The sequence below is a fragment of the Pinus tabuliformis genome, chromosome 3_2, assembly GCF_031772625.1.
Source record: "Pinus tabuliformis cultivar Carrire ecotype Pingquan chromosome 3_2, CPIR1, whole genome shotgun sequence".
Classification (NCBI taxonomy): Eukaryota; Viridiplantae; Streptophyta; class Pinopsida; order Pinales; family Pinaceae; genus Pinus; species Pinus tabuliformis.
The window spans coordinates 1,058,813,871-1,058,837,939 of record NC_142302.1 but is presented as its reverse complement, the minus strand read 5'-3'; positions in this window follow the sequence as shown (position 1 = coordinate 1,058,837,939).

The window sequence follows — 24,069 nt, the reverse complement described above, 5'->3', positions numbered from 1 at the left end:
AAACACTCTGTCCTATATGTTTTCCACTGGGTGTTAGTGCCATCAAGGATGGGATCCCACCACCCATAGGGTCTACTGAATTAGGCTTCGTATGGAACGACCTGCTTGAAATACAAGGTTTCGACCTCATTCCAATCCTCTAAAACACACTGAATGAAAGAGAAATTGAGTGATTCCCTCCTTCCATCCCCAGGACCGTATGCCTACCATCTGAGCCGAGCTATTAGGCACTCGATCTCACCACTAGCAACACAGAACGACCGGTCCCTGAGGTGAAAAATTTACACACCACCTAGTGTTCCACCCATGACACACAATGCCACCAAGATGAAATTACCCGAGCTAAGGAACCAGTGAGGGAACCAAGAATAGAGTCTCTCCATGTCCAAAAATGCAACTCCATACCCCAATTGCTCAATAGAAGAATTCCCCACCCTCCGTTGAACTAGTGTTGCTCCAGGAATAATGAATTCTTCCATCAGCTACTCTGACCCATTAAATGTATGTGCAAGTTTAACCAATACTTCACTACAATATACCCTCGCAGGAGTTGCAAGGACCATCGACGGTAAATCTACCATGTTTCCCACAACATTCGTGCTCACGACTTAGAAATTTCACTCTCCATCCTTACACATGAGGACTCGTAATAACATCATTCACCATGCAGGATTTTAAAATTGAGCTAGGCCCTCGCCAAGTGATAACGGACCTCCTCCCCATCTATGAATTCTCCCCTGATGCCATCACTTGTAATGTACCCTTTGAGCAAATGTTTCAGACACTCAAGGGACAGTGCCGCTGATCTCAAGGTACTTGGAGAAGGCTTAGGGATAGGCGTTTGTACCTCCATCCACCTGCTCATCATCAATCTCCACGCATTCCTTTGGGACTTTCAATCACATTATTCAACACCACCATCAAGGAGGCATCCTCTCGGGCCACAATTTGGCTAAAATCTTCCAAAATACACTCTTGGGGCAGAGCGGGCCATCCACTAACAAAATTCTGACCTTGTTGACCATTAACCCAATGATTGAGCTTATCTCCAACTTTGTTTCCCTCCTAATCTACATGTTCGGTGATGACGTAATAAAAGGAGACATTCTTGACTTGATTTTCTCCCCGATTCATTCCAAGTGCCATCTCTTGATCACCTTCTCTAGGGGGATCCATGAATTAATTTCCACAACAATGATATGGAAATTTTGGAATCACATGTGACATGTAGTGTTAGCACTCCTTTCTTAGCATCTATTTAAAGTCCTTTCTCCAACGCCAAGAATTCAACCACGTTGTTAGTGGTGCTACCACATGAGGCTGCATATAAATTTATGACATGCCCCTTGTCATCTTGAATGATTCCTCTGATTCTTGTCGGAACCATATTCCCTTTCGAAGCACCATCAAAATTAAGTCTATGGAATCATTTTAGGGGAAGGAGGAAGGACTTTGGAAAATTGTCTTGCATATGCTGAATGTTCATCGATCTTATAGCAATGGTCCCATGGGCTAATTCCAATGCTACCAATATTCTCTGTTCACTGCCTTTTGTTTTGCGGTCCTCTTCTATCCACCGACCTATAGAGAAGGTTTCATTAATGTTTCACATGATTGTTGACGTTATCTGATCAATCGGTAGAATTTTCGAGCGGGTTATTGCACCATTCCTTCCTTTCCAGATATTCGAGAGGACAAAGCCTTGACACAGACACCATGCCCTATTGAAAATGGGATTTTTGAAGAGCATCCAATGCCATGTATCTAAAGACTTAGCCAAGCTATTTGTTGACCTATCGCACACCCCAAATAGATATGCAACCTGATCCCATATAGCTTGGGCCTTTAGGCAGGAGTTTAGAATATGATATGTTTCTTCCTCTTCAGTAGTGTAGAGAGGGCATATAAATGATCCACATAATCCTTTCTTCCTAATCTTTTCCCATGTAAGGATTTTATTGTGCCCTATGAGCCATAGAAATAATGCTACCTTTGGACACATATTAGAATACCATATCCTTATCCATAAGGGGAGAGGAGCCTGGTCACCCAAATCAGATAGAATGGAATACGGTTCTTTTAATGGAAACATACCTTTATGATGATGACCCCATAGAAGTTTATTGGGCTTCCCATTTTTTAAAATGGGTCGATATTAGGGGATGAGGGAGGGAAGCTCCCAATCCAGGGGTGGTACTCACTCTGGCCATTGATCTATAGATTTCTATTCCCTCCATTTCAGATTCGGACTGGCAAGGTGACGGAAGCCATTGAAATTTTTTGCCCCCAATTTTCTGGTCTAGACTTGAATCTCTCTTCAGTTCTCCTTTTGACATAATTTAGGGTGTTGCATCGAGGATTCTTCCCAAAATTTCGTCGTTGCTCCATTTTGGATCTCCCAAAACCCATGTTCCCAAATGAGCACCTAACTCACTTTTTCCCGATTCCATATGGAGGATCCCTTTGCCAGGATAAGATTATCTGATAGGGAGTTTTTCTTGCTCTCAGATCCATATTTTCCTAACCAAATCCTCTGCCATCTCTCATGACCACCATGTATCCATCTCCACTAGGCCTTGGCCTGAGGGCCTCTGATAATATTCTAGGATCCTTGGGCCCCAGACTGCCATGGATTTTAAATTTACATAGTTTTTACCATGCGACTAGAGCTCGCTTGCACCCGACCTATGGACCTGACTAGAGGAATTTTCAAAACTTTGCAGTTAAATCTTTGTATATGCTTTGGGGGGCAATTAGTGTCGATAACTAATAAATCAAAAGGGCCCAAAGCACAACCTTTACGAGAGCAAGACGTCTCGAGGTATTCAATGTTCTAAAGGACTAGCTTGATAGTTCTCGATCAACTCGCCCGAGAAAGTCTTTCTAGTCAAAATCCTTAAGGGAATTTGGAACCAGCGGAACCACAAGGTCAGTGCTGGGGAGAGAACCTATTCGGAATCCAAGATTCATAGCCAAATGCCTTTGCACCCATGGGTGGGCATTGGAAAAAAATATTTCTGACTTCTCACCATTAATCTGAGTGGGCCCGAAGTCTGCTGGAACTCATCTAGGATAGAGCCAAATTGTGAGACTTTCTTCATAGTTGGCTTGCCAAATAACAGATTTTGAGCCACAAACTATTCGTGGGTGCTTGGAGGGACATCTTGGGAGAGATTGAGACCCTGAAGGGAGTGTGAGGCCACTAAATCCTTTATGGTTCTACTCAATCCTTCAACAAAAATAATGAAGAGGAAGGGGGAAACCGGGTCTCCCTGTCTTAATCCGCGTGAGCCATGGATAGGAGGAGAGGGCACCCCATTCACTAGAATCGAGTAGAAGGGGGTAAAATTGAGGGATTGGATCCAACATATCCAGTTTTGGGGAAAACCCAAAGGATTCCAAAATCGATAAGATATAATCCCAATTTAAACGATCATATGATTTAGAAAGATTCAATTTCATTAACATACCTGGGGTTTTGGAGGAGGAAAGGGAATGAAATGCTTCATCAGCCACTAGGATGATGTCTATGATTTGTCATCCTTCCATGAAACCATACTTCTTGGGTATGATTATTGCTTGCAGAAGGGGATTTAGCCACTGGAAAATAATATCAAAGATAATATTGTATACCACATTACATAGAGCGATGGGAAGGAAGCCACCTAGGTATGAAGTCACACCCTTATTTTGAATGAGTTTTAGGAAAGTAACATGCAGTCCTAACCACATTCGTTGAGAATGGCACAAAACTTCCACTAGGTTATGGATTTCCCTACCCAATAAATGCCACCCTTCCTTTTAAAACTCCATGGTGAAACCATCTAGACTTGGAGCTTTGTTCACAGGGAGTGTTCTAACCACCTCTTCTACTTATTCATATGTAATCTTCCTCATGAGCGCATTATTCTGGTCCTCAGAAATGATTCTAGGAATAATTTGACAAATTTTGGTGATAGATTCACTTATATCCACTTTTGGTTCTCGAAACAGGGATTGGAAATGCCCAATTAGTTTCTATGTGATCTCCTTATGTTGTAGTAGGCAGTTTCTTTCTGATCCATTCAGAGAAAATATCTGGTTGACCTGCCTATGTTTCAACATGGTCCTATGAAATATGTTTATGATGTGATAGCCCTCTTTGAGCCATTGAATTCTTGATTTTGTCCTCTACACGATTTCTTCTTGTTTCCGAGGTTATTCTAATCCGGTCAGGACTTCCCCCTCCTATTCGATGAGTTCCTCCGTTCTCCCTTCCAAGATAATTCTTTGTTGTATTACCTTCATTGCACCTTCCAGTATGCACTTATCCCAGTGAATGTCCCCAAAATATCAGTTGTTGCATTCTTTGATTTACCTTTTCAACTCCTTCAGCTTAAGTTGGAAGGTTTCCATAGTGTTATGCCTTGTTATACTAATTTCTTTCCATCATGCTTCCATTTTGGTGATGAAGTATGGTTTCTCCAGCTATAATCATTCAAAATGAAATGGTTGATTGCAAGGAGCCTTCCTTAGGTCGATTTCAAGGCTTATTGGCCAATGATCCAAGCCAAGGCAAGGAAGGATCATGGCTTGTAAGAAAAGATCCCACTGAAGGATGTTATCAAAAATGAGAAAGTTGTTTAACTAATATGTTCTCTCATGTTTCCAATCTTGTTTGTTATTCCATGTGAAGGATCCATTCCCAAATCAATGTATTCAACTACGAAGGCTTGGATGGTCTCTTGGAAGGCCAAAAATATTGGGTCCAGTCTTCTAATGCCTCTCTTTTTCTAACCTGGGTCCTTCATCATATTAAAGTCCCATTCTAGTATCCAACTTGAGCATTCTATAATGTTTTTTAAATATCTCTGATTCCTTAAGAACCTATTCTTGTATACTCGTAGTGTAGATCCATCCAATCCTGTGAGCCATACTTTCTCGGTGGATCCGATCCATGTCAACTTAATCGAGAGGGTGTTTGGAGAGGCAATCCAACTTTGGCTGAATATGGATATGGGATCCTAAAGTATTCCCATCCCCCCCGCAAATCCCCTTTCATCCAACACCATGCACTTCACCATCGTCCAACTTTTTCTAGTGATTTATTTGAGGTTTTTGATGGTTACTTTAGTTTCCTAGAGTACTACAATATCCACCTTCTCCTTCTGGATCCTATCCTTGAGGTACCTCAACTTCCCCTTGCATTTCAGTCCCCTTATGTTCCATGCTATTAACTTCATTGAGTGGGGGATGAGATGGAGCATTGGTAGTACTATATCAAGACATTAGTCTCTCCTGAGTTAACTAGGATCTCCCTTGCCTCACAGATCACTTCGCTGGTGGTTATCCTGCCTTTTTTCTTAGTGCTCAAACTAGTTTCCCACCTTCTCCCGGGTTGATCACCTTCCTGTATGGTCAGTTCCATCTGGGGGGTGGCTCAGGTGGAGCTATTGTTGCTCCATTTCTCTATACATATTATGAAATTGTGCTAGCTAATCTTGAGGTATTTCCTTCGATCCATATTTAGCCCAACTCTTCGGATAGGCTGCCATTACCCTTTCATCTGCGTTAATCTACTCCAATATGACATCCTATTCCAACACTTGCCTCACTTGTACGAGCACTTGTTGAATTTATTTTCTCGTCGTATATGCTTTTGGAGACTTGTGATTGATGCACTATTTATTTTTAGGGCTTTATGTGTTGATCTGCACTTCCATAGTTGTTTGAGCCACCAATTCTTCCTTAGTCTCAGTTAGTTTCCTGATTTCACTTGCCTCCACCAAGAGGGAAAAGAAGTTAGTGACAGGGCAGTTGGAAGTCGCTAGGGAGGTCCCAGTCGATGCTAGAGGAGGGCCAGGAAGGGCTTGGGAAGGGACTGCTTTGCTCAATGGAGGGTGTAGCCTTAATACTTCCCGAACCCCATCTGAGGAAGGATTTGCTGGGGTGAAATTAGCCTATTGAGGACAGTCATAAAAGAAATATCTATACCCATGGCAGAGCTTGCATTTAAGGGCACATGTTCATAATCTAATGGCTGCGACCAGACATCATCCTGCTACTTAATCTCCACTAAATTAGGGAGGGGTTGGGTTATATTCATATAAATGCAAATCTTCGCATAAGAGGAGAACCTGCAGTGTCTGGTAATCTAAGAGACCTACACAAATTCCTCAATGGAGTTACCGATTTATTCCAAAATATCCATTTCCCAGAAGTCTTCTAGCAAGGAGTATAGTCAAACACAGATAAGGGCTGCAAGGAATTGTTCCTTCGCCAGATTATAACATGGTTCCTAGTGTCTCATGAAGAGACTTGCACTTTTAAGAAAGTATGACCCATTATCCATGATGCATTTGTGATATGACCCATTATCCATGATGCATTTGTGATCCTCTAGATCTTCAAAAATCATAGTGAAGAATGCCTTCGCTGAGATTCATAGGTCAAATGGTGCTCCCAACTGCCATTTTAGCTGGATCCATCTTAAAATGTCTAATTGGTGGGGTAAAATGGCCATGAATTTTCAAATAACCGCATGGTCTTGCATAAATTGTCATGCCTGCTCCAATTGATGGTTTGGTATTACTACCCTATGGGCTTTGGCGCCTTTGGCCAAGCATCGACATCGAATTCGGGCTTGCCATTCCACTGCAAGAGGTAGCCTCTCTGACGTGTTGCCTTTTCACGTGCCTGAGGAGGATGGATCATGGGAGGGGTGATTGAAGCTTTTCAATATGGCTTTGAAGGATGGGGTTGATCGCCCTCCCCCCGCAATTCCCGGCATGAGGCTTCCTAATTAGTCAGATGCGTAATATCATAGGCCTATGGGAGAAGGTAATATAGATGGGGTTTGAAGCACTCGGACAAGTACCCGAGAGCCCTACATTGTCAGAGCAAATGAGAAACCCTAGTAGAGCAGACTTCACATATGAAAACTAAGTGCTTCGTCTTTAAGAGTGGTTGGAAACAATTTCAATTTTTCAGAATCAAACAAGTAGTCATAAGATCTACAGAAGACTTCAAACTCAAAAATAAATATTTCAGGATCCTCATGTCTTACTACATTGAAATTAGAAAGGATGGAGGGTAAGATATTACTCATTGTAACCATGTTATCTTCATCTAAGATCGGAAACCCAAAAGGTTTCAGTTCTCCTCTACCACCTCTTCCTTCACATCCTCCTCTACTTCCCCCTCTACCTCTTCCTCCACTACCTCTTCCACCTCCAATCCTAGATTCACCATTCACATTATGTACTTCTCGTTCTGCTTCCCTTACCATGTTAGATTATTCAGAGCTAATGTAGGGTTATTCAAGGATTTTCTATCTCCTTTTTTGGTTCTTCTATCAATGGAATAAAATATGTTTCTTCTACTCCTTTACTAGGGACTTCCTATTCTTGTCGTAGAATTGGATCTCTAGTTGAAGATAGAAAGATTGTTGCTTCTATTGGGGATGTATGTTCATTTACTATAGCTTTAGTACAAGAGTTTGGTGAATATCTCGGTTGGATTTCAGATTATTGTACTTTAGGAAGCCTAAGTCTACCTACAAATGATGGAATATGAGTTTCGTTGGGTGTTTTGGCACTACGCAGCTATGGTGGGATGGGTGGTGATGTTGGAATGGAACTCCTACCTCTACATACAAACCTACCCCTCGAATTTCTTCCCCTATGCATAAATATGTTTTTATCATTTTTTTTAATGAAAAGACTCCTTAAAAAACTGAATCCTATATGCGCTTCCTCGAAAATGACGCCAAGATGTTTGGTAATTTAATTCAGCTTAAATTACTACATAAATGATCTACCAGGTCTTGTAAGTTGATGAAGTGTATATGCACCATTTTTGCTAGAATTATTTATTAGGTGAGTAAATTTTCAAACTAAATTTGGATGTTTTCATGCACATGTTTTATCCAAGAAATTTCCACTCTTGCAAGAAAGGAAAATAACACACTGATAGAAATAAAGAAAAATTTAAATGCAGAAGTAAATAGGAAATTCAAATCCAAATTCTCTATATGCCTCAAAAACTCAAACTAATCAACCACTGTATAAATAAATTCACACCAACAAAATTAGATTTACTTCTCACTAACAAAAATGAAACTAATATTAAGTACAAAAATAAAATATCACACTCGCAAATCCGAATCACACTAATAAATTAATGCATTAAATGGCAAAAAATGTTATAATCATCTCTATTATATAACTAATATTTGCATACCTTTCATTCTGCCTTACTAATCTTTTTTTTTGTGGGTTGCTCAAGTTTCTTTAGCTGTGATCTTCATTTTATTTTGTTGTAATCTGTCAAGTTAGCTGTGGAAATTCATGAGAGTTGTAGATTATTGACAATTTTATAGTTTTCTTATTGTTGTAAAGAGAAATAAAAAAAATGGGAGAAGAATAGGGAAATTAAAAGAAAATCTAGGTTGTCAATGACTCTTGGTTTTCATCTTATATTTTCTATATAAACATGCCAACAATGTTGGTTTTCCTGTATATGTATATATATATATATATATATATATATATATATATATATATATATATATATATATATATATATATATATATATATATAATATGTATATGTATTCCTAAAAAAGACAGTAGAAGGCTAAGTTGGAGAAGAAGAAGAATCTTCCTTCACCAACTTCAAATTAAGATTATCTTTTAGATTTCTTATGAACTCTTCTGGTGTTAATGGTTTATGAGATATTTGTAATCTATGACCATTTACAAGGAAAGTTACTTTTTCTTCATCAATGGTTTTAGTTATGACTGCTCCATTATCAGAGACAGTTAAGAACCAAGCCAATGAGTTTGAAATTTTCCTTGAAAATCTTTGAATTTAGAATCAAAAAGCAATGCATAATCACGTGATTGGAACTTCCTAACTTTGATAAACTTATCATGCCATATAGATTTTTTCTATTGAACTATGTTGGTTCTATGAATAACATCTTTTCATATCTCACCAAGTTAATTCAATTGTTCCATTAATTTTTTTTGGGCTTTTGGTAGATCAAGATTGTTGTTTTGAGGGTTTTTATTTGGAACTCAATAGGAAATAGTACTTGCTTCCCATAAACAAGTTGATAAGGAGTATGTCCCATTGTGTTTCTCCATGTGGTATGATATGCACAAAAAGCTTCTGGAAGATTTTCTGCCCAATCCCTTCTATGCAGATATATAGTCTTCTTAAGAATTGCTTCAAGTACTCTATTAGTAGCTTCAACTTGTCCATTTCCTTGTGGATGATATGGAGTGGAGTTCCAATGTTTGATATTGTATTCCTCCATTATATTTTGCACAAACTTGGATATAAATTGAGTACCTTGATATGTCACAATTTCCCTTGGGACACCAAAATGAGTGAAAATATCCTCAAAATGAAATGAAAGTACAACATTTTCAGTAGAAAGATGAAGTGATTTAACTTCTACCCATTTCATGACATAATTCATATAAACAATAATGTACCATTTTTGCCTTGATGGTGGATTAATTGGACCAAAAAAATAGAAATCCCACTTTTCTAAGAGTTCAATAAGTACCTGAGGTTTTAGAGGCATTTCATTAGAAGGAATAGGATTTCCCATTCTCTAGAAAACTATCACATCTCTTAACATATAATTTGACGTCTTTTAAAATAGAAGGCCAATAATATCTTAAGAGAAGGATTTTATAGGAAGTCATTTTATCAACAAAGTGTCCTCCACATGGTTCATCATGACAATCCTTTAATATTTTTGGTACTTCATCTTCTTTGACACATCTTCGAATGATTAAATTAGTCGATGTTTGTACATTTCTCCATTTATCGATGAATAATATGCACTGATTTGAATAACTTTCCTTTTCTCCTGAGGAGATAATTATGATGGTAACTTTCCTCTGGACAAATAGTTAACAATATCTGCAATCCAAGGAGAGTTAATAGATACTGCAAATAGATATTCATTAGGAAAATTATCTTTTACGGGAACATCCTTATTATCATTTTGGATTCTAGATGGAAAATAAACAATTGTATTCTCCTTCCCAGGCCTATCCCAAATAGTTATATTAAATTATTGTAATAGAAATAACCATCTTGTAACTATTCCATTAGTAATTGATTTATTCATTAAATATATAATTGCGGAGTGATATGTGTGAAAGAAAGTTTCATAACCAGTGATATAGTGTCAAAACTTATTAATGGCATTTACAAGAGCTAAAATTTCCTTTTCTGTTACCCTATAATTTAAATCTAGAGGAGTCAAATTTTTACTTTTGTAATAAATTGCATAACGAGTCAAATATTTTGTCTCAATAAAACTCCTAAAGTTGTATCTGAAGCATCGGTTGAAATGTGAAAATGAAGATTCCAATTTGGTCCTCTGAAGGTGGGTGCTTCAGAAATATTTTCTTTCAATGTTTCAAAAGCTTTTTGGCAATCAAACTTCCAAAATGAATTCACAGTCTTTTGTGAGTAATTTGAAAAGTGGAGAGGCTATCTTTGTGAAGTTTTTTACGAATCTTCTGTAATAACTAGTAAAACCAATAAAACTCTTAACAAAAAATAAATTGGTTTACACATTTTTTGATATAAAATTTTTTCTTTATGTTATCAATTCTACCTTGGCCATAAAGCAACATCAAACCAAGTAAAATCACAGATATGATTAATATTGACACATGTTGGATAGTATGAAACTCAATATGGAAAGGGAAATTGTGTATACTCATTGTTTACATATTGAATCATGCCTTTTACTATCCAAAGCTTTAGGAAAAAATATGTATATTCTCTTTTAATGTAATTCCAAAGCTTTTAAAAGTTATGTTAAATCATTATGATAAAATTCTTAATTAGTATGCTCAAACCCATTAGTTCTAATATATTATGAAGATGGGAAATTGACCTAAACTTTCGAAGTGATGAGTTGGATTGAAAGAGGACATTACAAATAATAAAAATAAGTCTGAACCTACTTTTACTTGAAAGTAAGGAGATAAGAGGATCCTAATATTTCAGGTAATAATAATATGAGGAAAAACAATAATAATATCCAAGGCATGTGTTTTGAAGAAACTCATCATTATTTAACAAATAAGGATGATTATCTCTAACCAACATCTCAAGATTTGACAGGCCCGAACCTATTCATGTGCAAATTAAAGTATGAATTTATGGAATGCAGAGGAGCCATAGTAACTACCCATTTGACATTTCCATTTCCAACCACTAAATAGATTCATTTTATAAAGATTGGGATCTATCATGAGAATATGGACAAACTAGATAAACACTCGCTAAATCAAGCAAAAAATTGTTATGTCACTTTTATTATTTTTATTGAACAAGTAAAAGGCACTTCAATCAAATTATTCTATTGGCATAGGTTAACTTTTTATAAAGCATACATATGTTGCATGGATGAGATGCCCTATGGGTAAGTACACAAGTTTCAATATTCAATCTTTAGAGTTTAGGATTCCAGGTACGTGATATGAGATTGCTTGATGTGAGCTAGTATGGAGTCAAGATTTTTCTAGCATGCCGAAGATCATGTGAGAACAACTTGTGTTTCTCTGAGTGTCCATAGGCACCATGCAATATGTGTTTAAGTTAGAGTCTCATCTTGTGCCTAAAAGAACATTGAAGTACATAAATCATAGAATTTTTATGGGAGTCCATAGTGTTGTGTGAAGGAGTGTTGTGTGGCAACGACTTTCTTTATGTGGATTTTGATGTCACCTCAACAATCATTCCCCCATACAATGTTGTTTTTTGCACTCGACACACATTTCCTACATAAAGGTCTTTACCGTAACATGGTGAGCAATTTTGACATATAAAAACTAAATAGTGAGATAACTCATTCAGCATTCATATAAATGGCGGGGTGACAATTTTTGAAATAATGATGTCCAACATAATTAAATTTATTTAATATAGTTTAGTTAATGACGATGTGGCTATAATAATTGTCACATCCATATAATTTGTAAACACATACATAGGTGGCTAGAAAATAGGGCTAGATGAATGAATCTCACTCGTGGGATCAAATAGAAGCTTCCTTCAAGCCATAGTTTCCTATAATGAACTTAAAGCTTATGGACAATGAACTTAAAGGACTTCTGCATAATGAAATTCTAACATTTTTGCTTGGTGAAAATCTTTGAATCTCACCAAAAGGTCATAGCACATTTAGTCATACAAACAATGCTTCTGTGGAGTGCATGGAAGGTCATGTGCGGAGGGGATGAGTACATAGGTATGGAGGAAAAAATGAGGAGGTGGGGCCTGAATGTTTTATGTTGTGATTAATTTATTGAATATTTGTAAAATAGTATGATAAATATAGTTTTTAGTGTGAGATTTGGAAGTATTTCTATGCATTAGTATTTTTGTGCACAAACAATGAAAATTTAATAGAGTTGTTGGGCAATGTGTGAAGAATTTGATTGCGCAAAGAAGTTGATTTGGAAAAGAAGTTGATTCTCCTACACAATTAACCTCTTCTGGTCTAGGTGGATATTGGTGGTCAACCACATTTTCCACCTAGATATCCAACTGGTTTCATTAGTTTCTTTTATTATAGCACAATTTACTATTTTTAGCAGTATTTCGTGTCCTCAACTTCCAGGGTTGTTTTGACCCGCAAAATGAATTTTTTTGAGGTCTGGATCAGACCCATAGCTATAGGGGTGTGATGTAAATATTGCATTACTCAGAGAGACCTTTCTAAAAATATATTGTACGCGCCAAATGAAGATCATATAACCAAGTTACGATCCCGAGAAGTTGGTTGTCCAAATAAACCCAACGACGCCCACAAACTCTTGCCATTCCATCTCCTATGGTTGATTTGGTTGTTTAGGGTTTCCCTTTGTTTTTTGAATAATATTAAGACCCTTGATCTTCATTATAACATAGTTCAAAGTCATGTAGATACCACATCTCTTCTCAGAGATAAGATACCATTGTCTAAGCTAGCTTATTTCCATTATGTATGTAAGTGCCTTTTAGTTCTTTGATATTAATAAAATGAAGTTTTATTTCCACTGTATCTTTGTTTTTATGTTTATATCTATATTTTTTTTGTTCTGACATAATATTAGATAAGGGGTATCATAGATAACTTCTCTTTCTCTATATTTCTATGCATGTCCCTGTTATAGATCTAACCCAGAAATATACGATAATATAAATAAACCCAAGAATAACAAGATCTGAATATAGATAGAAATGATTCACTTTATTAATCAAAACCCTTAAGGTAGGGTAACACCATACATTCACTCCTTAAGGAAGGAGAACACTCCACGAGCCATATGCCTGTTCATACAATATTCTTTGACATCTCTCAATGGGGAGTCTCTAGCCTCTATATAGGCCTCATACATATAATACCATGGTTCCCTCAATACCATCTATCTAATACCATGGGCTAACTATTTGTGGTCCCTTAAATGATGTGAGTTAACCACTTTATTTATTACTATGACCCATCCCATTATTACATTATTCCCTTGGGTACCTCCCTTTGTACCCCATATTATCCCCCCTAGGTATACTACTCTTTTTATGGATCTAACCCAAAAATATATGATAATATAAATAAACCCAAGAAAGAACAAGATCTGAATATAGAAATGCTTCACTTTATTAACATCAAACCCTTAAGGTATGGCAACACCATACATTCACTCCTTAAGGAAGGAGAGCACTCCACAAGCCATATGTTTTTTCATACAATATTCCTTGACATCCCTCAATGTGGACTCTCTAGCCTTTATATAGGCCTCATACATACAATACCATGGGTCACTACCATGGTTCCCTCAATACCATCTATCTAAAACCATGGGCTAACTACTTGTGGTCCCTTACATGATACGGATTAACCACCTTATTTATTACTAGGACCCATCCCATTATTACATTATTCCCTTGGGTACCTCCCTTTGTACCCCATATTATCCCCCCTAGGTATACTACAGTCCCCAATGAGTTCGGGGTATAATAAGTTGGAACTTGAACTAGTTGAGCCCTTGCAAGACCAGCCCCAATGATACCGATGACCTCCCATGGTGGAAGAGAGGAAAGATGAGGGAGAAAGAGATCCTATCAAGATATTGATTGAAGAAGCCCTAGAGTGACAGAGGAATAGAATGATTAACAACTTTTCCCAAATCCTTTAGCAGATGCCAATCAACAATGCATCTTCATCCAATAGTCACTTTGGAGGTGCCACCCTCTTCAAAGCACAAGTTATCTTTGATGTCCCTATATTCAAAGGTAAAATAGATACATATGTCTGAGATAAAGGGCTCAATATGATGAAAAGTTATTTTTTGGTCCATGATTTCTCTGATAGAGAGAAGATTACTTTTGCATCGCTTAAAATTTCCCCCCATGTTAGGGACTAATGTGAAACTTACTGTGAGAGATAAGTTGAGGAACCCTCTCTGTTTAAACCTGTACGCTCTTCGAACTCCTTTTGATATATTGTTAAGGAACAATTTCACCCTGTTGGGAGCTATGATAAAAAGTGCATACAATGACACACACTACAACAACAAAGGGATCAATATCTGCATAAACCGATGAATCTTTTCTATACCCTGTGCACAAAGTTGGGTATCAAAGATTATGAGAAATATATGTTTCTCAAGTACTGCAATTATTTGCAAAAGTACATTTAGGATGAAATGGAGTTATTTGAGATCTCCTTTCTTGATGTAGTATATCGATATGCTCCCAAGATTGAGCAAAAATTCAAGTAGAAGAAGTGAGACTTTGGATATGTGAACCCAAAGCATAGCGAAGGCAACCCCAAGAAGTAAAGCAAAGGGAAGATCCAATTTGCAACCCCCAGGACAAATCCTCAAAGTTGCAAGAAAAGAATAATGACAAGGCATATAGGATATTGGCTAGTGGTGTGAGTTCAATAAAAATCCCACTCAAAACATGAATGAATGTTGCATAAAGTACATGCTAGCAGCCAAGGTAAAAGGCTCAAAGAGAGATGCGTGCTCTGATTCTGAGCCAAAATATGACAAGGGAAATCATATCATTGTATAAGAACCCATTGAGATGATATCCACTGCAAAGCTCCAAAATGTGGAACTCGAAGATCCATAGGAGGGGAGCGCTGCTTCCACTTGAAAATGTGGGTAAAGGGTTTGCCAGTGTAGTTCATGGTTGATAGTGGGAGCCAGAAGAAATTGATATGAACTAAGGTCATTAAGATATTGAAGTTTCCAACAATGCCGCACTTGCATTCATACACCATGAGGTGAGTCCACAAAGGGTGAGATGTTTTTTTGAGCCAATAGTTTTGCCTGCCTTATAGAATTAGGCCCTTTGTAGATGAGGTATTGTGCAATTTTTCCCCTCCAGAAGCCTCTGATGTTTTATTATGTAAGAGATACATATGGAAGCATCATGTTGTATATGAATCCATACCTCATTCTTTTATTATTACTTTGGATTAGAAATTGTACAGGATACAAGATGTATCACTGCCTACCAACTTTTATTTGATATGTGATAAACAATGCAGTGAGATCATTTCTATGACTGGGAAATTTTTCTTCCTTATGATTGACCCTCAGAGCAAGAGGAGTATTCTGGCCATATCCACAGCCTCCAAAAGAGACTCCTCTACATGGCAGCAATAGATGGACAAGGTTGTGGACGAGCACATAGACATCTTCACATCACCCACATGGGTACCCCTACACTGTCGAGTCAAATACTTCATCGATCTGACCTCGGTAACTCCACTACCCAAAGGACTAATCTATTGATGCTCTGTCCTATCAAATAATAAAATCACAAGGCATATTTAGGAGGTTTTCCAAAAAGGGCACATCGGGCCAAGTTCATCACCCTGTGGGAGCCTAATCATGTTGGTATAGAAGAAGGAGGAAAATTGGAGGCTTTGTATTGACTATTGAGTGTTGAATCACTATTTGGAATAGGTGTCTAATACCATGAATTGGTGACCTTATGGACTAGCTCAACAGGGGAAAATATTTATGCAATATTGATTTAAAGTTTGGTTATCACTAGGTACCAATCAAACCCTCTAAAATATGGAAGACTCCCTTCAAATGTAAGGAGGGCCTTTTCAAATGATAGATCATGCCTTTCAAGTTGAAGAATTCCCCCACAATCTTCATGAGGTTGATGGACGACATCTTTCAACACTTCCCCAAATCATTCATGTTAGTGTTTTTGGATGACATTCTGATCTTCAGCCAAAGTTTGGAAGACCACTTACACCATATTTGACAACTCCTCCAAACCCTACGAAAACACAAATTGTGTGCCAATTTAGAGAAACACAATTTTGGTATGACCTAGGTTTAATATCTAGGGTACATCATTGATGAGATGGGTGTGCATGTGGACCTATCCAAGATAAAAATTATTCAAGATTGGTAAGCCTGAACTAGTCTAGGAGAGCTCTACAAATTTCTAGGTCTTACCAATTTCTATTGTAGGTTCATGCTGGAATTCTCTCATATCACTTGGAATTTGAGTTAAGTCACCAAGGGTAGAGCGAAAGAAAATTTATCTTGGTCTGAATCCCAATAGAAGGCAATTTCCAAGTTGAAGCATCACCTATGCTCTACACTAGTGCTCATATTACTAGACTTGCAACAACCATTTGAAATTGAGATAAATGCCTCTAACTATGCTATCGGTGCAGTTCTTAACAAGTAGGGGCATTTTCTAGCATATCAGAGTGAGACACTTTCTGATATAGTCTGAAATTATCCCACCTATAACAAACAGATTTATTCCATTAGGCAGGCATGAAAAAAATGGAAGCATTACATTCTAGGTAAGGAAACAGTCATCCACACAGATAATTGGCCCCTACAGTTCATATAGACATAAGGAAAGCTATAAAGGATCACCATAAAAAATTGTCCACATATATGCAACACATCCATTTGAACATTTATTACAGGAAGGAAAACACGAATAATGTTGTAGAGTGCATCATCTAACCGCTTGTTGTGGCACTAGCCTTTGTGCTCAACTCTTATGGACGCGAGACTTTGGGATGGCCATATCATTACAAGAGTGATCCAAAACTCAATGCCACATACCATCTGCTCCTAGAAGGCAAGTAAGTTCCATAATCTAACCTATAGGGCGCCCTGTTATTCTACTTGGGACACCTCTATGTTCCTTCAATCAAGAGTGCCAAGATTATTTGGGAGGTGCACTAAAGTTGGGTCACTACAACTGGAATTGCTGTAGAGTTATTTAAATTCTCCAAACCTTCAATAAAATTTTGGGAAGTACATCGAATCCTGCATTACCTGTGCCATTTCCAAACCTACAATCAATAAGAAATCTATGTATACTCCTCTGTCTACTCCTAGCTATCCCTTGGAATTCATCTCCATGGATTACATGTCAAGGATTCCTTTAACCAAACATGGCAACAATTATGCTTTTGTGGTCATCGAAATATTCTCTAATATGGCCATTCTAACAACCTCCAAGAGGAGTATCACAGTAGAAGCCACTGCCAGACACTTCTTTGAATGAGTGTGGGTACACTTTGGGATCCGACAATCTATTATCTTAGATAGGGATAGTAGGTTCCTTAGTATATTTTGGTCAAGCCTCTTGTTGTTGCTGGGTACCAAACTCACTATGTCTATGACCTTCCACACCCAAATTGATGTCCAAATAAAGGTCATCAACAATATTATCATGCACATCCTACAGATGTACAACTCAAAGCATCCACACACATTGGATGAGATCCTTCCCTATGTCCAGTACAACTAAAATAGAGCTCTGTACAACTGAACTTCCCACAACCCCTTTTAGGTGCGGTTGCTATTCCAGCCATTATGTCCCATTTATGTTGACATACCACTTGCAGCCACTTAGGTAGCTTCGACTCATTTCTAGTCCGAGGATGATAGAGCTACTAGATTCATTAAACACATTCCACACATCAACGAGTAGGTCCATGACATATTGGATAGAGAAAATGCTAAGTACAAACAACATCACGATCAACATTTTCTTCCACACAAGATCAAGGTGGGTGACAAAGTTTGGTTACTTTTATAGAAGGAGTGCCTTGCTAGGGCCCATCGCAAGCTTCACTCACTTCGATATGGGCCTTACACCATCACTAAGGCTATATGAGACAATGATTTCAATCTCACCACTTTACCATTCCTTTTCCTGTACCCAATATTTAATGTTGATCGGCTACGGCCATAACTTCGCCGATTGTTGGAGAAATCATACATTGTTGGGGAACTGACACCAATAGAGCTCAACCCACGTTGTATAAAACAGGACAACAATGATATTATCATGGACACACAGATCAAGAAACCTCACCAGGAGAGGATCCAACTTTATCGCATTGTCAAAGCAGGCCAATTCCTTCACCAAGGAAAGTGGCTCAGTAGGGAACAAGTTCAACATAATTTTCTCACTTCATGGAGGCTCTACAGGCCATGGGAATCATTGCCTCCTAAGGGGGAAGACCAATATATGTGGATATTAGTGGTTGCATGTCTATGCCACCTGGACCTCTAATGGGTTTCATCAGTTTCTTTAATTATAGCACAATTTATTATTTTTAGCATTCTTCAAAGTCCTCAATATATGGAGTTGTTTTGACCCCGTAAACAAATTTTTTTTGAGGCCTGAAACAAGCTTGTATCTAGGGCCAACTACAAATATTGTAGTAATCACAGAGACAATTCTAATAATTTATCATAAATTCCAAACATAGATCATATGATGAGGTTGGTTGTCGAACTAAGCCCCCCGGGGCCCACAAACTCTTGGCATTCCATCTCCTAGGTTTAGGGTTTTGGCTGTTTATGGTTTTCATTTCTTTTGTTGTTAAATAATAAAAATTTCCTTGAGCCTCATTGTAACACAATTCAAAAGCATGTAGCCACCACCTCTCGTCTCAATGATAAGCTACCATCGTCGGAGCTAGTTTACTTCCATTTTGTATGTAAGCATATTTCAGTTATTTGATATTAATGAAATGGAGATTTATTTCTACTACATCTCTATGTTTATGTTTATATATATATTCTATTTCATTCCTGCATAACTTTGAATCATCTCCACACAACACAAAGGGAATCTAAATGCCACATGCGAGAATGTAGAGTTTTGTTGTGCAAGGAAAACTATGTGAAGGTGGTTGTGCAGAAGAAGCATATGCAAAGTCGAAAATGTGAGAAAAAAATATTTAGCATAGAGGTAAGAACTATGCTACATCACAACTATTACACTTGTGTTACTTTATTGTTACGTATAACATAATTTTCCACTTTTATGTCTTTGTCTTTTATTTCTCCTACAGATTTCTTACCTTATGTTCCTTATTTTTCTGCCACATATAACATTCATTAGATGTGTATTATTTCATTAAGGTAAATTTGATAATGCATGTCCCCATACCACCTCTAATCATTGTTACAAAATTTACTACAGAGATAATAAATAATTACCAAGAGGAACAAACATAAAGTAACTATAAATAATAATAAACCATAAAAACAAATGTTTATCTCGGAAAAACCCAACCCAATGAAATTTTGTTAGCCTTGGCCAAAACCGTGGCTACCTTGGCCAAGTGCAACTTCAACTCTCACCTCCTTGGCCTACACTAAAATGAAGTATTCCAAGCCTTTTATAGGTTCCATTACATGAAATACCATGTCCAGAAAAGCAATGGGTAGCTAAACCAAATGCCAAAACCACCACCATTTGGCCAAATTAAATTTGACTATTTTGCCATGTCAGTTTTACCTAACAATTCCCCCCTTAATCCTCGACTTCGGGTTTCCTTGACTAAATCCAAAAAAACTTGCCAAGTGAGTCAACTCCTCTCACTCTGGCCCCTACCGCCCCTCAAGGTTTTATGCCCAAGGTATGTTTTAACCCATCATGACCCATATTACCTAGGTCTAACCTTGAATTTACCAGTGATTAAACACGAGTACAACAGTATTCCCATTTACATCCAAAAATTTTGACTCCATTATAATCAATTTTTCTTTTTTTCGTTTTTCCTAAGATATCCTCTCATCTTCTAATTCTCATGTTCTCCTCTACAATTGAATCCCTCTAAAACTAATTCTACCTTGGCCATATCTTAGTTGAATTATGTTAAACACTTTTTGGGCATATTTAACACCCATCCCATGGAATCACATTAGTTCTTCATAACATGATTTGAGACTATTTTTGGAATGAGAGAATATATCACCTAACTCCTCTCATCCTTAACGAAACATTCAATCATATATGCTATTATGATGGCCATTATGCCCATTGATACATATAATATATTCACACAGCCTATATGTCGTTCACACATCCAAAGTCCTCCATGTAGCCAATCCATTCATCCAAGGCCCTCTACGGCCCCATCCAAATAACAATCATTCTCAATCAAGCCAACTCTCCACTAGAGCTAACCTACAACCCTAGTGGCATTCTATATAGACCTTGATCCCATCGAATTCAATTTGCGGTTTCTCCACACAATCAGTAACCTTCGTTGATTTATCCCCCTGTGGAGCCCTACGATGCTATGTCTATCCACCAAAACAACTACCCAACAACCCCTGCGACACTCCTAGGTCGACTTTGCTCCGAAAACACATCCTTCACTAGTCTCTAAATCCTCTAGCATGTGTGTGATTCCTCTGGAAAGGATCTTAATATAAGCCCAGTGAATATTCCCTTTGCCATGACCTCCCTCAACCTTCCAACTCAAACTCAAAATAAATACTTCACACCATCTTCTTTGAATAATATTCCTACAATTGATAAAGCTACTAAACAATGTGACTAATCATGATGGACTTGTAGATAGTCTGACAACCCTACCTATACTCAGATTCTTCAAAATATTGAAATTCTTAACAAACAACTATGTGGCAGTAGGTTCTCTAAGTCTTAGGATTAAAATCTTGCAAAGATCATTCTACAAGAAACAAATTCTCCTCTTCTCAACCAGAGAATGGATTTTCATCTCCTAAGCAAGACAATGAAAACATCTACGTTGGCAGATTCCATGTAAATATTATCGCTCTCCATCAGAGAAGAGAACCTCACGCTTCCCAGTTGTATCATATGAACAACTTCTGTTAGGATGTCAACCTGCAGGGTTGTCCATGCTACCATTAGGGACTCCCAAGGTTTTTTTCTTTGGAACCATATTTAATCTTAGACACCATCATTATTCTCTTTCTCCTTTCCTTCACAAACAGCCTGGCTTCTCTTCTTCTAGTCATGTTTATCCACAAATCTACCACAACATATTGACTTTGATCCCAACCAACTCTTTGTTGGAAACACCTTTTTCTTGTATGTAGGTCCTCTGCCGTGATGAATTTTCTTTCTACAAAGATATTTCTCTGGGGGTTAACCTCTTCCTGAATTTCTACACATATATATGAAAATATCTATATTGATTGAGTTTCTTCATATGTAGATCTTTCCAATGCAACTATTATAGGCAATAACACTCTCAACACATGCTTCATTCATTAGGACATAATCCATTCGAAATAGAGGCATCCCTCTTAAACCAAAATGCATGAACCTTCAGATATGATACCAATTGTTAGAAACATTTACTCCATATATGATAAATAATTATCAAGAGGAAGAAACATAAAATAACCAGGAATATTCATAAACCATAAACACAAATGTTTATCTAGGAAAATCCCAATTCAGGGGAAAACCTCAACCCAATGAAATTTCATTAGGCTTGGCCAAAACCCTGGCTACCTTGGCCAAGTGAGCCTCCACTGCTAACTTCCCTGGCCTACATTACAATAAAGTATTCCAAGCCTTTTATAGGCTCCATTACATGCAATACACATGTGAAAAAAATGATGAGTATGGTAAAGAAAATGCCTAAAACAACTACCATCTGATCCAATTAAATTTGGCTGATTTCCCTAGTCAAGTTTACTTAACCATCATGGTGACATAATTAAAATTGTCTTCCAGTTACGATAATAAAATTTCAACGACGAATAGGCACCACACTAGAAACGCCTTCATATTATTATGTAATTCATAGTTATAATATAAGACCATTTAATCATGCCATTTATTCTATGTAACTTGGAAAATAGTTGTCATGTTTAAGTTTCACTTGATTTTGAATTTGATATGTTAAAAGATTATATTTTGTCCAACATATACAAAAATTAGAGCCTAGATCCATGCATCATGAAAATAAGAATAAATTCAAATATTAAAACCTATATAAGTTGGAATTATGCTTGCTATAAAATGACGAACATAAACTTTGCTAATCATTGCCAAGAAACTTAGAAGAATGAGAAATCCCTATATTTCATCTTTAATTCTAAATTCTAAATTTAAAATAAATTAAATATGAAACAATAATTTAATAAATATAACAAAAATAAAAAATTTAAATATATTCAACAAAGTTAACCGAAGTTAATAACAATATTTGAAGAAGAGAGCAAGCGCATATTTCCTTTTTACTTTGTTTTTCCCTTCTACTCACCTTCTTAATCACCTGAAAGAACATGTTCGATTAAAACTACTCAATTAGCCAACCACTTTGGTATTTCACATACTTTGTGGCATTTTCAAACATGTATTAGTGAAGGAAAATTACATTGGTTTATTACTTTATATAGCACTTAGGATTCGTTGCTCATGAAATTGATTATTGAATTTTAAAAATTTCAAAAAATTATCTCTTCAAAATCAATTAAAAGGTATATGAAAAAAACTAATAATCAAAATTTATTTTATTTTTGTTAGCTTCACTATTATTGGGTTGACAGGCACAACTCATTATGAAGTTGATGTGTGATTCCAACTATGATCATTGTGGAGTCAACATGTGTTCTTTTTAAAATAAATATAAAATATTGTCTAAATAGAAAAACAATCTTAGTTATAATAAGAAAAAATGAATATGCATGTTTCGTTAGTTTTAATTACAAGAAATATAAAACATCGTAAACCCAACCTCATTATGGTCACCATGTAATGCCCCAACACTATCTATTTCCTTTTAGAAAAATATTGTGAGCTATTATTTGAATTAAGGCACTTGAATGAGTGGCACGCATTGTTATATATATATATATATATATATATATATATATATATATATAGATATATATATATATATATATATATATATATATATATATATATATATATATATATTTCTAAATAAAACTACTCTATTCACAATAAAGGGGTAAAATTACATCTTGACCGAAGTCTAAAACAACTGCCCAGAAGGAGAGGCAGATAGAAACAGAAAAACTGCCCAAGACATAGAACTTAGATGAGACCCTGTAATCCAATCCCACGTAGGGGAACCAGTGATGACCTTCTTGACATTACAAAGCTTACAGAGATTCCAAAAAAAAACTTGCATTTTGAACCATAGCTTGCAGAGAAGAACCCACTTATCAGCAATAACAAAAATTTTCCCTCTATTATGGGCCGCATGACCTGAAACAAAGGCAGTAGAGAATGAACTAAGCATTTGGAGGCTCTTCCACGATTCTACACCAGCCGAAGTCAGGCAGGTCCCGTGCACGAGCAGCTTCATTCTCAGAAGGACCAGGAGCCGCCTGCTCCATCACCACGTCAATAGCATTGCGCGCTGGAACCTCCGGAGCCTGCACAGAACGCGGATTCGGCGCAGAGACCGAACCAGGGCCCTCCTGATGAGAGCTAGACTCTCCCACCTCCTGGGCTTCCTCGTGAAAGAACACCGAAACATGAGCAGTAATCCTGGGACGATTCAGGGAGCAATTGAAGGTGAAAATCGCAGAGCCGAATGTGGGAGAGGACGTGGAGTCTGGAGGATGGGGCTTAGGGTAATGGCTGGGCAGATGAAGACACCCTCTCCCACGACGAGTGCGAGGGTAATGGCCTGCTATGAAATCACTGGAGAGGGAGCTAGAATTGGAGGACGGGCTAGAGGACACCTGCTGAGGGGTGCCCCTACGGCATCTCATTCTAGGGCAG